Raw genomic sequence first — 14,638 nt, forward strand, 5'->3', positions numbered from 1 at the left:
ACATCTTCCCAGCATTCAAGGTAATGCAATAATAACAAAATTCTCCAAAGAAAAATAACTGGAAATTGCATCAGATACTGCTTTATTAGGGATAATTTCTACAATAAAACAAATAACATGATACATTATTTTTTCCAATGATCTTCGGTTTGAGAAAATTAACAGTAGAAATAGATCTTTAAGATCTGAGTCATGGAAAAATGTTGTTCTTTGAAATCTGGGAGATGTATTAACAAAACCACAGACACAGCCTATCCTTCACTGAAACCTTGGAGAAAAGCATTTTATTAATTTGGAATAATATTGGACACTGGCTAAGATATGACTTTGAAGTCTATAGCCACCTGGGGTTTATGATAAGAACCATTAGTATTGGTGGCAAATAAGAAATAAGCTTTGTTTTAGGCTGACCAACTGCATATTTTATTAATGGCTTCCAATTAAAAAAGTAAAATGCTTCACTGTGTTTTCTTAGAAACTAATCAAAAGATTACAGAGTCCTACACAATTCGGAGACACAAAGTAGATGCTGAGTGACTAGACGTCATTCCTGGTGTCAAATTTTAGAAAGTTAGTCCTTGGAGTAAATAACACTGTGGCTCTGGCGGCAGATACAAAGGAATGGCGCTCTGGAGAGGAGGTAGGGGACACTCTGTGATCATTCAGTGGTTAGATGGAACTGGAGCTGGGATCTTTAATTCTATGGTTTATCTTCCACTGCTCATGCCTCTGTCTTCATAAATGAAAATTTCAATAACTCAAGTTCTCTCCCAATGGGATCTGTCAGGAGGAGGCCTTGGGGAATGTATATCTTCTCATTTTGCTCTTGAGTCTCTTTGGAGACTCAAAACCTTCTCATATGAGTTTCCATGCATAAGAAGATGGTGTATGTTGTTATACAAGCTAAACAGCCTTCAAGATATGATTGGCCCTCAAGCTTCTCTGCTTCTGCATAAAGGTTACTTAGAGTTCGAACTATTTCTTCAAACTGCTGCCTTTCAAGCTGGTTCTCCAGCTTTGCAAGAACTTGGTCTGGAACTGGCAGCATGTGCCACTGCTGTATCCTTGCTGAATGAATACCTTCCTGAACAATGGTGCTTACTGCGGCCTCATGGTGAGGAGAAGACCAACCATGCCACCTCCTCTGCCCTCCAGCACTGCCCCCCTCATGTATTATTTCTTCTGTCCTCAGCCAGTCCACAGGCTTTTGGGGTAAGGGACTATATTTCATATATTATTGTGTTTTACACCCTGTGATGCTTAAAAATGTTTTACATAGTTGGTGCACAATAAATGTTTATTGATTGACCACCTGGAACATTTAGGGAATGGGGGAAGGGGCTGTTGGACCAAAGTTTGAGGTGATTTTGGAATAATCTTTTAGGTTTCTTGATCAGTATTAAAGAGCCATTGGAGCTCTGAGAGTAGCTCTATAATATTTTTTGCTTTTTCCTTACTTTGCATTACTATTCTTAACAGGTGCCCTGTACCTTTCCTCCAGGGTCTGTTGGTGATCCTCATAACCCTTCCTCTCCTTCACAATCCCTTTGACCTTGAACTTATCACTTCCCCCCTTTGGGCCTCTGTGTTCTCATTAATAAAATAAGACCAGCCTTGCCGGGCATGGCTCAGTGGTTGAGCGTCGACCTAGGATCCAGAGGATCTGGGTTTGATTCCCGGTCAGGGCACATGCCCAGGTTGCGGGCTCGATCCCCAGTCGGGGACGTGCAGGAGGCAGCCGATCAATGACTCTCTCATCATTGATGTTTCTATCTCTCTCTCTCCCTCTCCTTTCCTCTCTCTGAAATCAATAAAGATATATTTAAAAAAAAATAAAATAAAATAAGACCAAAATAAACATTAAGTTTCTTTCCACTTCTAATATTCTGTGATGTCATTGTCCAGAAGCTCTGCTGAAAGATGGAGCAAATTATGTATCAATTTCTTTGTCATAGAAGCCAAATTCGTTCACTGAACAGGTTCTGAAGAATAAAAACATCATTCAAGCCATATTAGTGGGCATATTAGTATTGATGGTCTCGATGGGTTTTTATCAAAGGAAATTTTGGACATAGGAATGGTGATTTTTGTCAGTCTTAGCACTTAACAGCTACAACTGAGAGATGCAAGCTAGGAAAATGTGGTTGATGTCATTAGACAGATTTGACAGCATGATATTATTCTCAAAACACACCCCAGCAGATTGGTGAAACCGATATGGAAAACAGTATGGCGATTCCTAAAAAAATTAAAAATGGAACTGCTTGATGACTCAGTGATTTCACTTCTGGGTATATAGCTGAAGAAACCCAAACACTAATTTGAAAGAAAATATTCACCCTTGTGTTCATTGCAGCCTTTGTTTACAATAGCCAAGATATGGAAGCAACCCAAGTGCCCATCAATAGACGAGTAGATAAAAAAAAAGCTGTGGTACATATATTCAGTGGAATACTACTTGGCCATAAAAAGAACGAAACCTTACCATTTGCAATAGAGGGTATTATGCTAAGTGAAATCAGTCAGTCAGAGAAAAGCAAATACCATGTGATTTCACTTATGTGTGGAATCTAAAGAACAGAATAAATAAACAAATAAAATTGAAACACTCATTGATACAGAGAACAGACTGTTGGTAGCCAGAGGGATGGAGATTGGGGGACTGGGTGAAAGAAGGTGAAGGGATTAGGCCAAGAATGATGCATAATCCAGATACAGACAACAGTGTGGTGATGGCCAGAGGAAAGTGGGGGGCTGGGTGGAGGTGGGCAAAGGGGGGGAAATGGTGACAACTGTAATAGTGTCAGCAATAAAAATGAAGTTAAAAAAAACCACCAAGTTACTGGGAAAAGGTATGCAAGGAATCTGGAGTTCCAATTTATATAAGAACTTAAATCCTGAGGGTTTCTGACTGAGGGTATTTGATGTTTGTCTCCCTAATTTTACATTAGGATGAGAGATTATTATTTGGAGTATTATTTTGCTCCCCAGAATACCACTTCTTCCCCTAGCTGTTAATACAGTAAATAGTACATAGTGAGCATTCTGTATACTATTTGATAAATTGGGCAATTGTTGGCTTTCTCAGAGCAGGGTCTGGACTTACTCATCTCTACATGCCCATCATCTAGTATAGTACCTCCTAGCATAAAATAGATATTCAATAATTAAAGTATTAAATTAAGATTATTACTTCACTTTGAGGGTAAGTGCCTGTCTTTTCAACTACACATTTCTCAACCAAGAGTGTCAGGGCCTTGAATAAATCATTGAGTCCGGATCAAAGGGTTAACGATAATCCAGAAAAGATAGACAGCTTCTTAGCTGATTTGTTTGCTTTTTTTTTTTTTTTTTTAGAGAGAGAGGGATGGCCTAGATAAATCAAAGACTAGCAATAATACATCAATAGCCCCCAGACAGCAAAACTTATGGATCTTCCTCAACTCCTGGGCAAAAAGGAAATGAAAAACTTTTCCTTAATCATATTTCTGGGCTTGAAAGTAGGGATTTTTGTGAGGATGCTATATTTCCAATTGCCAGCAGGGAAATGGGGAGCATGGTCAGAGAAGGCTGGGGGAAGAGGGGAAGAGAATGGGAGCATAGTTGGTAGAGGAAAAGGGAAAAGGTAGGTAGGAATACAGAGGGAGGAAAAGTTGACCTTAAAGAATAGTGGCTATGGCCTCATCCTGGTTTTGTGATTGGTCAGTGGTTTGTTAGCAAATAATTTTTTGCTGAGAGGCTCTTTCCTCAGAATGGCCTGAATATCTAATCCACTGCATTAGGTGTGACTGTAGTAGTCATCCTCCTCCTAACCCTTTTCTAGTCTTCTGAGACCTTGGGATACAGACTGAGCTCTACATGTTTTGTGGAGAAAGAGGGGAGAAAGCATTAAATAACAGCTATCCTCCTCCACAATAATGATTCTCAGAAGAGTTCCTGATATTTTAGAGAGGGTTCCCTCTTGTTGATAACAAATGTTGCTGTAAACTCTAGAATCTAGGGCATTCTTGATTGGAGGAAGCAGAGGTCATTGCAATTTCAGTGTCATTCAGAAATTTTCTGTGATTAAATATATTAACTAGAAGTTATATAAAAATGTCAGTGCAGTTAATTACAACTATATGGCACCTTCCCTCACATTCATGGATATGTAAAAAGACTCGCTTAAGGTATACCATCACTGTGCTCACAAAAGCTTCCAAGTACAAGATCATTGGATCCAGTTTTTATTCTTAGAGAAAACTACAAAGCAGTTTCTTCCAGTTAATGACTACCGAGTTATTCAGCATGTATTTATTGAGTGACAACTTTGCTAGGTGCTTTTGATTCAGTGTTGAGATAGACAGATTTAGTTCCTAAATTGCACCTTACTAAGGTATAGTCTTAAGGAAAAGGAATATCTTATTTAAATCTGGTTTTAAAATCTACAAAGAAATGCTGGAAATTACTTTAGATATACTGCTGTGGATTTTGTACCACTCAGTGCTGGCTCATATAAGATCTCATAACTCATTGTTTACAAAGGACCTAGGTAAGAGAAAACTAACTATATCCCAACCCACCCTCCCATATAACATCAGGAACTGGAACCAACAGCACTCTGGATGACATGAGTGGGTAGTGCCAGAATCTGTTATATAACCTGCTAAAAATTCTGCCTTGGGGTTGCAGTTAGAGTTATCAAGTTTTAAATCTTCTCCCCTTGTCTATATGTATTCTGCCTTTTGGCCTTCTGGGAAAGGATAGAATTTCCTGCCCAGAAGTTAGTAGCATCTTCTACAGAGGCAGGAGTCAGCCCTCCTAAGTGAGCTGGAAAATGGGAACGGGGATTCCCAGATCTTTCTATATTGACCCTCTGTGCTATATTTTACTTAGTCTTAATTCTGAGCTTCTACTTCGTGGAGGGTGTTAGATGATATGGTGGTTACAGAGATGAATATGACATGGATACTGCATTTGAGAACTTAGTTTGGTTAGGGAAAGGGACATATATAGGAAGAGCTATGTAAAAAGCAAGAGCAAGAAGAGGTAGCATGGAGTAATGGAAAGAGGAGTGACTTTACAGTGAGAGGATCCAGCTCAGTTTTATGTTCATGAGCAAATGAACTTTTTTTGCTTTAGTTTACTTGTAAAATGGGGATAATGATCTTCACCCAGCTTAACCCCAAGGTTGTAGTAAGGGTCAAGTGAGATATTATATGAGAAACTTTTGAAAACAAATTAAAATACAACCATAGCTGGAAAGGGATCTTATCCCATTTTACATATGAGGAAGCAGGTATAGAGAGATGAAAAACCTTGCTCAAAGTCCCATATGTTTGTGATGAAACAGCTATTCATAGTTTAGGTGCAAAATTGAATGACTTTTCCCATTTTTCTCTCTCCTTCATAGACCTTTGACCAATGCAAGACTGTTAAGTAGCCAGTATATTGTTGACCCCATTATAAAGTGTGTTTAGGTAGAGTGTGAGGAAGTTTAAGGGTTCATATTTTATCTTAAGGATTTTGGTTATAGGGGTATACTGTCATCTTATTCATTGGGCTTGTCAAAGGTTTAACCCCACACTCTCTGATAGAAATATAATGCAAACTGCAAATGTGAGCCTTAGGTGAAATTTTAAATTTTCTAGCAGCCACAGTATAAAAAAAAGTAAAAGGAAACAGGTGGAATTAATAATGTATTTTATTTAATACGATATGTCCAAAATATTCTTAATTCTTTTTTCTGCAAAATATTCTTATTTCAACATGTAATCAATAGGAAACAAATTATTAAAGAGAGGTTTACATTCTTTCATACTAAGTCTTCGAAACTGGGTCTGTATTTTACCTCACAGTGCATCTGAATTTTCACTAGCCGCATTTCAGGTGCCCAGTAGCCACATGTGGCTTGTGCTACTGTATTGAACAACGCAGTTCTTCACAGTCTCCATTCCCCACCCCTTCTTCATTCCTGGGTTTCTAATCTTCATTCCTGTCATCACTATTTTCTTTTATTTTTCCCTTCTTTGGTCCCTAGAGAAGCAAGTTTCTTTTACGTGTAAGTGCCAGGTATCCTTTTTTGGTCAGAATATATATATTCTCTAACTATTATTTGAAATCAACTAGTGTTCCTTGAACTGTACCTTTCCTTGTCTGTGAACATTCAGCTCTTTTGAACTGAGTTCATCTCATCTCATTTTACTGATGAGTCTGTCTCTTCTGCTAAATTTTGTGTTCCTTGAGGACAAAGATAGTGTCTTATTAATTTCTATAATCCCAGCAACTTAGCAGTATCTGGCCCCTAGCAGAAATTTGATAAATTTGTAATAATTGAATAAATAAATAAGCTTTTCCTGTATACCTCACCAGCTCTTTTTTCTTCCTCAATCATAATTTTTCTCACCAAGTTTTTGTTATAGAGCTATGTTGTGGTATGTATATAGTCAACCCTTGTTATTTGTGGTTTTAATTATTCGCAGGAAAACAGAATTTTAGAACACAGTTCTTTCCAGAAACCCTTTTCTTTAGTCACTTTTCAAATGGTTGTCTGATTTTAGTTATGTTGGGAAAGACTTTGAAATCTATATTAGTCTTGGCTCTTTAACTGCCTATTTTTTAAAAAATTTATCTTTATCATTGAAAATATTACAGATGTCCCCCCTTTTTCCTCCATTGCTCCCCGTCCCCCAAGACCTTCGCCACACTATTGTCTGTGTCTATGAGGTATGCATATATACATATAAGTTCTTTGGTTAATCTCTTCCCACTCCCCTCCCCCCTTCCCTCTGAGATTCCTTAGTCTGTTCCATGCTTCCATGTCTCTGGATCTATTTTGTTTGTCTAACTGCCTACTTTTTTGATACCTGATTTTCTCCCAGGTTCATTTCCTCTCCCCGCCTTCATACCTACCTTTGTTCTCTCTGGACCTTTCCTCTACTATGAGTTTATTATATAACCCCCAGCCCCAATTTGACCTTAAGTTAGGAGCTCCCTAATAGCAACTTATCATGAAATCACAAAGTTATATACCACTGAAATTAGAAAGGATCATAGTGATTCAAGTCCAGGGTTCTTCACATTTTTTTAAAGGAGCTGAATTCTTTTTTCAAACAAAGCTTTAGGCAGAACCCTATGTGTAGAATCTGGTGAAATGGAGCTGCTTTCATAAAATAGGGTTGGGGGTTCCCAGAGATAATCTGGGGGCTCCACAGAACAGGGTTTGAGAATCACTAGCCTAGTTCAACTCCCTCACAATACAAATGGTGAAATTAAGACCTAGAGAAGTGAAACAACTTGCCTAATCCATACAGCAAGTTAGTGACAGCATCTGGACTAGAACCTAGGTTTCCTTTCCAGGTCTGTGTTCTGTTAATGACAATTTACTGTTTATAGCCTTATTTCCCAAGGACAGAAAACAGTAACAATAAGTCTTTTATTTTCTTCTCCTTGGTGAGATCTGACAGAGTCCACCTCTTCTTCCCTTCTAGTAAATCAGTTTGGCCCCCTCTTGTTATTGTTTTTCTCTAGAACCCAGGCTGGGGCTTGTTTTAGCCTTTGTTCTGTTCCCAGTTTTTGTAGTGCCAAGATGGATAGGGAGAGAGCGGATTCAGGCAGGTCATGGTGGCACAGATGTTTCCTGTCCCTTGGCTAGTCTGGCTACGTCTTCCAGAGGCAGCTGAATGCCATGGCCAGGTGTTTCTTTCAGGGCCTTCCAAGCCCTTGGAGGTGGTAGGTGTTTATAACCGCAATTTCCTCATCATCTTCTGTTTCTCATAGGCCTCTAGCCACGACCTGAGGTAATATATCTAATTCTCTACTTTGAGAGTCATCAGTCATTCAAAGCTCTCTGTGGTCTGGCCATAGTCTACCTCTGTATTCTTATTTCCCAGTGTCCCCTTCACGTATCCTATGTATTCTCTGAGAGTACTGTGCTTTGTCTCCTTCCTCTTCATCTTCACCTATTAAAATATTACTCATTTTTCCAGGTCAAGCTTAAATGCTACCTTTTCAAGAAGCCTTTCTCAATTTCCAACCTTACACACAATCTCCCTCTTTTGTAGTATTATAAGTTTTTAGCCTCATCTCCCATTATTCCCTGCCTCTTATTTTATGTACAGCAATTTTGCACATGCCATGTTGTTTCTCACTTCCATGCCTTTGCTTATGCTGTCCATTTGCCCTGAATTCCCTGTCCTAATTTTTACGTCACTTTTGCCTGGCTAACTCCTATTTAAATTTAGGATGGACTCAGACATCATTTCTTCCAAGATGGCTTTCCTGACCCCTCCACACTGAGTCAGGCTACTTCCATAATAGAATATACCTATCTCTATCTTTGTATTTACATGTTATATTTTATCTCTGTACCTGATTCACATACTAGATAGTGTTCTCTGCCTTATATTTGCCTCTGTCATCTAGCATCTCACTAACAGTAGATGCTTAATAAATATTTGTGGGATAAATGGATAAATTACTTCTTATATTATTATAGTGGATTGAGTTATAGTTTACATCTTTTGGTAACTATTTGTCTATCACTAGACTACAAATTAATTCTGTGAGGACAAGGAAGGGGATTGAATCCGACTCATCTTTTTGTCCCTCATCGGGCCTCATTCCTAGTGAGCATGCCAATTAGGGTTCTCCAGAGGAACAGAACTAATAGGAGATTGGCTTAGATGATTGCAGAGCCGGCAAGTTTGAAATCTGTAGTGCGGGCCACAAGCTAGGAACTCGGGAAAGACCTGGTGTTGCAGACTTGAGTCTAAAATCTGTAGGGCAGGCCAGCAGGCTGGAAATCCACTCAGGCAGGATTTCTATGTTAGTCCTCCTTCTCTGGGAAAAATCAGTTTTTGCCTTTAAGGCTTTTCGCTGATGGAATGAGGCCTTTAAGGATTGTTAAGGATAATCTCCTTTACCTAAAGTCAGCTGATGTGGATATTAACCACATCTACAAAATACCTTCACAGCCACATGTAGACTAGTGTTTGACCAAACAACAGGGCACCATAGCCTAGCCAAGTTTTCACGTAAAATTTAATCATTACAGTAAGTGATCAATAAATGTATGCTGAATTAAAATATGCTTTTGAGCTTCTTATCTGAAGCTCAGAAAAAGAAAACAATTTCACTTCTCTTTCCAGCAGTAATTTGAACTCTATAACTTGCAAATTCTCTACCGTCTAAACTCCCAAGAGCTCTGAATAAAAAATAAAAACATTCTTGAAGACATATAATTGAGCTTGCAAGAAAGTAAAGCACCCTCCAATGGCTGAAAAGGAAGACAGACTGAATAGTAAGTCTATAAGATGATGTTGTATCAAGCCTCTTGGGATATCTGTTTTGGAAGCTTTGGGACTTGGATTTTAATACCCACACAGGAAAAAGAAATGAAGGCTTGAGTCTTCATAAGACAGGCCTTAAAGGTAAGACCTACAAGTGAGACTGGGGCATTTGAGTGTAATGGTGGATAGAAAAAAACAAAATCTCAATACATGGACACAAGAAAGTTGTGTATCTCAGCCTATCCTCTAGATAGGAAAAAAAAAGTCTCTATTTGAGTATCCAAAACCATAGGCCTTGCCCTGGCTAGATGGGTCAGTGGGTTAGAGCATTGTCCTGAAACACCAAGGTTGCAGGTTCAATCCCCAGTCAGGCCATGTACAAGAAGCAACCAATGAATGCATAAATAAGTGGAAGAACATATCAATTTTTTTCTTTCCCTCCCTCCCTCCTTTTCTCTCTTTCTCTAAAAATCAATAAAAAACCTTAAAACAAAACCATAGGTCTGTCCTCGGTTTTGGAGTTTGGATGTATACTACCTGTGTGGTCTGAGGTCCTGCAAGTTGATACTTTTACATACATAAAAGTATGCCCAGCCAGTGATACCCTGGGGTGCCTAGCAGAAGAAAACACAAACCCTCTTAAGAGGATAAAAGATCTAAAACCATAAGATGATAAAAATAGCTTTAAAATGAATATATCTTAAATGATTAAGGACAAAAATATTAAAAACAGGATAGAACCAGATATCATGAACAATATAAGAAAGATATGACAAATAGAATTTCTAGAAGTAAAAACACATAATATTAAAATTTAAAACATAATGGGTGGTTAAACAGGAGATTAGACACTGCTGAAGAGAAAATTGGTGAATGAAAGGTAAGGCAGAAATTACCCATGATGCTTTACAAAAAGAGGGAAAATGTGAAAGCAAAGTTAGGAGACATGAAGATAGAATGAGAAGATTCAATATATGTTTAATAATGGTTCTAGAAGGAAAGGGTGGAAAAGAAACAATTTGCAGAGGTAATGGTTGAAAATTTTCAAAAATTGATGAAAGACCTTAATTAGGAAGCACATTGAATTCCAAAGGGTAAATTAACATAAAGCCACTTCTAGACATATAGTAAAATGGCATAACAGCAAAGACAGAAAGCAGTTCTTATGAGCATCCAGAAATAAAAGATACCCTATAGGAAATCACAATTCAACTGAAAGTAGTGGCAAAATAAAGGAATAATATCCTCAAAAGCTGAGAGGAGAAATAAACCCCACTCAGTCTAGAATTTTTCACCTACCTAAATGTTCATTCAGCAACTCAAGTGCTCATCAATAGATGAGTGGATAAAAAAGCTGTGGTACATATACACAATGAAATATTACTTGGCCATAAAAAGAACATCTTGTCATTTGCAGCAGCATGGATGGACTTAGAAGGTATTATGCTAAGTGAAATAAGTCAATCAGAGAAAGATAAATACCATATGATTTCATTTATATGTGGACTCTAAAGAACAGAATAAACGAACATAACAGAAACAAACTCATAGATACAGAGAACAGGCTGATGGTTGCTAGAGGAGGGTCGTGGGGTTAGGTGAAAAAGGTGAAGGGATTGAAAAGTACTGATTGGTACTTACAAAATAGTCACAGGAATGTAAAGTACAGTATAGGAAATATAGTTAATAATATCTTAATAAATATGTATGATGACAGGTGGGTACTGGAAATATCAGAGAGAACTCTTTATAAAGTATATGATTGTCTAACCACCATGCTGTACACCTGAAACTAATACAAAATAATATTGAATGTAAACTGTAATGGGGAAAAAAATTTTTTAAACACACCCACAAAAACCAAACAGCAAACTTTAAGACAGCAAATTTCACCACTGTTTAAAAACCAGCTGTCTGAAACTGGAAACGCACGCACACACATCCCTGAAAAATAGTAATTTTTCTGATGACCACTTGTTATGAATATTGTAGAATAGACTCTTGCATTGGGATAGGAGGTGGGATTTGATGACCTAGTTTTAAGTTTCCTACACATGGATGATAGAGAAACAGGCTACTAAGTCTTTAAGCCATTCAAGAAACATAGTTATGTATCAGAATGGTTAACACAAAGGGAGAAGCTACTCTTGGCCTCAGGATTTCAGCTTTATGAAAATCCACAAAGTACAGAATCTAGAACCTGGGAAATAAACAGCATTTAAGAAGAAATCTCTTTTCAAGAGTACTGTCAAAATTTCTGTTTTGTTATTCCCCAGATTCCAAATGATTGGCTTCACAGGTCTTCAGAGGTCCCTCTCCTAGTTGCTGGCAAGCCAGGAAGCAAGAACTGGTTCCATCATTCCTTTAGCCTTATCCCCACTCACCTGTCACTTCCTCTCTCCCATATGCAGATCCTATGTTATACCCTAACTGCACCACCACTTAGCCTGGCTCTGTGAGTTACACATTCATACTGCAATACTTTTGCTTAAACCACTGCTCTCCTCAAAATGCCCTTTCCACACCACATATTAAAATCTTCTTAACTGTTTAACTCTGATACTGTCAGAGCTAGAAAATACCCTTAGAAACCATGTGGTTAAACATCCTCATTTACATATGAAGAAAATGCAATTCAGATGAATCCCTAAGCTACACAAAATTTCTCCCATTCGCCCTGTAATCAGAATGTATCACTTCTTTCTCTGTACTATAGCACAAACAGAAGGTCATGTATATAGACTATCTGGTACCTGATCTGTTCTAAATTAATTTCTTTGAAGTTTAAGTATCCTAACTCTAAAAGAGCACAAGGAATTTTTTTATGTTTAATTGTGGTAAAATACACATAACATAAATTTTATCATTTTAACCGTTTTTAAGTGTATAATTTGATAGTGCTAAGATATTCACATTATTGTGCAACCAATCTCCAGAACTCTTTTAATCTCGCCAAACTGAATTTCTTTATCCGTCAAACAACAAATCCCCGTTGAACACAAGGAACTCTAAAAAGGTGTTTTATCCTATAAGGTGTGATAAAAGAAATAAAGGAATTTAACTAAAAAGAAACTGAAAACTTTAATTTTAAGAGTTTGAGAGTTATTTAGAAGCCTGATGAAGAAAAAGTTTTCTCTTAAAAGCCACTGTGAGAAAAAAGAGGATTAATATTTATAATGGTTGATTATTAGTAAGAAAGTTACTAAATTATATCTACAGGTGTTGGTTGTCTGTACTGTTTTGTATAAGTATCCTTTTTTTTAAAAAAAAAAAATCTTTATTGATTTCAGAGAGAGGAAAGGAGAGGGAGAGAGAGAGATAGAAACATCAATGATGAGAGAGTCATTGATTGAGCCCGCAACCCCGGCATGTGCCCTGACCGGGAATTGAACCCTGATCGCCTGGATCCTAGGTCGACGCTCAACTGCTGAGCCACGCCTGGCCGGGCTAAATATCCATTTTTAAAGCTATATTTTTATTATAAAAGTTGTGGACGAAAAAAAAGGGGACCGTTACTTTTAGTGACCAAAAGTAACCTTAAGGGGTAATCTGATGGTGAATTCCTAACTGGGCAGGTCACGGTGGGTAGTCATGCCCAGGTCTAGAACTTCTTTAGTAAAAGGTTTTTAAGCAAGCCCCATCCATTGTTCTTGTGCATCTAGGTTAACACACCTTTGAAATGTCAGAAATAATCCTTTAATTTAGACCTCTCAAGGAAGACTTGAACCACCCTCAGGGGAGCACATAATCTTGTTAACTATCCTATACCTTGCTTTCTCCCACCTTCATGTAATCTTCCTTATGTTCCCTCTTTAATTTCAAACGCATAAAAGAAACTGCAAAATTCATTCTCTAGAGCACCTGAGATCTTGCTTCTGGGCAATGTTGTCAGTTTGGCTCAGATAAACTCATGAAAATTCTTTACAGGTTTGGATATTTCTTATGTTGACAAAGTCATACTTCTTAGGAAGCCATTTTAAAATAGTAATAGAAATTGCTATCTCAATTGTTTTTTATTATAAAATTTTATTTAATCCAAAATTAAAATAGAAAAGCACTCATAAAAGTGAATATTTTAGAAAATTATTAGTACATTGTGAGATTTAAAAAAAAAGAATCCTCTTTTAAAATTCTTTTTTAATAATTCCATATTTTAGAAGTAGTGTGAAGTGGTTAATAAGATTTGTTCTGGAGTTAGTTTGTATGATCTCGAATCCTGAATCCACCACACTTTAGTTATAAGACTTTGAACAAGTTAATCTCTCTGCGTCTTTGCTGTAAGATTACCTTATCTATACTATCTATTTTATCTGTAAGATTATGAGATAATGCTACCTCCTTTATTTGATTGATGTGAGGATTAATTGAATAAGATGTGTAAAGTCAGCACAGTAACTAGTGCTTACTAAGTACTTAACAAATACTAGCTATTATTAATTTTACTGTAGTTAATATAATTCTGGTGCTTGGATTCTGGGATTAGTAAGCTACTGTACTTCTGTTAACACTTTTATTTTTATTATTCTTTGTGCCAGAGTGGCACAAAGTCTATAGTCTTTACTTGCCCTACCCTGCTAACCAGTGCTTTGCATACTGCTGGACAAATAGAAGGTACCTAATCTAATGAATCTTTGTTATTGAGTAAATGATGAGAATATTTTAAAAGGTTTACAGAATGCATTTTATTGTAACAGCACTGAATAATAGACTCCATTTCAAAGGAATGTATCCAAACACTAGGTTTTCAGGAAAGTCAGTTTGGGTTGGTTTTTAAAACTACATTTTTGGGGGCTTATTGAATGTGAAAAGCATTTCAGTGGATCATTAGAAGTAATTGAAAGGATGAACAAATTCATTGAGCAGAAGAGAGTCAGAACAGCACCATGTATCATTGCACTTTTGTACTAAGGCATGAGCTTTTATCCAGATCGATTCTGGACTAAACTTGGCATAACAAAAAGACCATTGGGTTGATAAGAGATCAGTGTTCCCACAGGGTTCCCACCACATGACCTTGGACAACTTTTCCTCTTTAAGCCTCAATTTCTTGTATAAAAATGAGAGGATAGTATCTAAGGTTCATTTTTTCATTTAGAACATGTGTGGTTCCATGTTGCTAAACTGGGGTGTAACTAGGAGCTTGTGGAATGTCTCTTCTAGGACAGTGCCAGTTGTCCCAGCCTGCCAAAATTCAGTCACTAGTGCCTATTCTAATGAATAACATCTCTCCCTGAATTGTTGCCAGTTGGAAAATTGTAGAATGGAATGTGCCACCTGGGTTTGGATTTGGAAATCCAAAGTGTTGCCTTGAGGTAAAAGGATGTTTCTGAAGAACCATGGTGGTGAGTAAGCTGGTAATACCAGCCATG

The 14,638-nt window shown here is 37.4% G+C and overlaps 1 protein-coding gene and 1 pseudogene across 2 annotated transcripts in view; one reads left to right on the forward strand and one right to left on the reverse strand.

Moving 5' to 3' along the window:
* Positions 1-14,638, forward strand: part of SYN2 (synapsin II) — a 124,811-nt gene that overhangs the window by 51,198 nt on the left and 58,975 nt on the right. The gene's annotated exons all lie outside the window — the stretch shown is intronic.
* On the reverse strand, positions 708-1,113 carry LOC308567904 (golgin subfamily A member 7 pseudogene; annotated as a pseudogene). Its single transcript has one exon. The product of its transcript is annotated as a golgin subfamily A member 7 pseudogene (transcript).

The sequence above is a fragment of the Miniopterus schreibersii genome, assembly GCF_964146895.1.
Source record: "Miniopterus schreibersii genome assembly, chromosome: 15".
Classification (NCBI taxonomy): Eukaryota; Metazoa; Chordata; class Mammalia; order Chiroptera; family Miniopteridae; genus Miniopterus; species Miniopterus schreibersii.